This window comes from Jaculus jaculus, chromosome 6 (assembly GCF_020740685.1).
Source record: "Jaculus jaculus isolate mJacJac1 chromosome 6, mJacJac1.mat.Y.cur, whole genome shotgun sequence".
NCBI classification, from domain to species: domain Eukaryota; kingdom Metazoa; phylum Chordata; class Mammalia; order Rodentia; family Dipodidae; genus Jaculus; species Jaculus jaculus.
This window is the reverse complement of record NC_059107.1, coordinates 160,974,568-160,975,930: the sequence shown is the minus strand read 5'-3', so window position 1 is coordinate 160,975,930 and position 1,363 is coordinate 160,974,568. Positions and strand designations below refer to the sequence as shown.

Sequence of the window (1,363 nt, the reverse complement as noted above, 5' to 3'; positions counted from 1 at the left end):
TATATTTTATAATCATGGAAAATGTTAATAAAAAAAAACAGCTTGAGCTATATAGAACCATCTCAAAAATAAATAAAATAACTACCATTTGCAAAAAATAATAATAATAATAATGCTGTTGTAAGTGATGTTTTCATGACTGCCTGTTTTCTGTGTCAACACAGGCATTGTGGGGCATGTCCATAGCATTATAATTGCTTAGCCATTGAATTAGAACATTGTTAGTGGAAATTGGAAAATTTATTTGTGCATCTTTTCTATTCCTTTTCTATTTCCTATATTTGCTGAAGGTAATAAAAGTTTTCAAACCATTGATGTAAAAAGAAGAAGAAGAAGAAGTCAGATCCTGGCCTAAAGACATTCCTGCTTTTGTTTTTTTTCACTTTCAGGGGTCACTAACTGCCTAGGAGGGCTCCTTGACTACCTGACTTCCTCTCAGAGCAGGCACAGGGGCTGAGGAGGACAGTGGGAGCTGTGTAGACCCAGTAACTTGGGGTCTCAGAGGGGCTGGACATCGTTGGTAAAGGGAGGGCAATTTTGCATAAAGACCACTTTAGGGATCTGGAGAGATGGTTCAGCGGTTAAGGCGCTTGTCTGCAAAGCCTAACAACCCTAATTTGATTTCCCAGTATCTACTTAGAGCCAGATGCATAGGATGGCGCATGCATCTGGAGCTTGTTTGCAGTGGCTGCAAGCCTTGGCATGACCATTCTCTCTCCTTGCAAATAAACAAATCATTTTTTAAAAGATTATCTGAGTCTAATGCAGCCACCGTGGTCGAGGGTGGCAAGATGGCAGCCTCCGTTTTTGTGGGCGCTGTGAGAGCAGCTTCAGAATGGCTCCCAGTGTCCTGAAGCTGCCTGTCAGAACTGTAACGTATTTCAGCTCACGAAAAGGCAAGAGGAAGACTGTAAAAGTTGTTGTCTATCAGTTTCTTCGGCTTCATTCTGGCCTTTGGCTACGAAGAAAGGCTGGCTATAAGAAAAAATTATGGAAAAAGTCCCCTGCAAGAAAAAAAACACTTGAGAGAACTTGTGTTCTGCAATAAGACCCAAAGTCAACTCTTAGACAAAATGACAACATCGTTCTGGAAAAGGAGAAACTGGTATGCTGATGATCCTTATCAGAAGTATCGTGATCGAACGAATTTGAAAGTGTAGATTAGAAGACTTACAGTTTCCCATCTAGTGGAGGTGCTTCTTTGTATACATGATGTCCTTTCAAAGATGAGTATGTACTTGTGCTAGAGAGATGACTCAGCCATTAAAGGGGCTTGCTTGCAGAGCCCCCCCCCACAAAAAAAGATGATCTCAGAGTGGAAACATTTGAGATTCCATCTGAACTTCCACACTTGATAGAACTT

General features: G+C 40.9%; 1 pseudogene; it reads left to right on the top strand.

Moving 5' to 3' along the window:
• Positions 1–835: 835 nt before the first annotated feature.
• LOC101617745 lies at positions 836–1,160 on the top strand (annotated as a pseudogene).
• Positions 1,161–1,363: the final 203 nt, after the last annotated feature.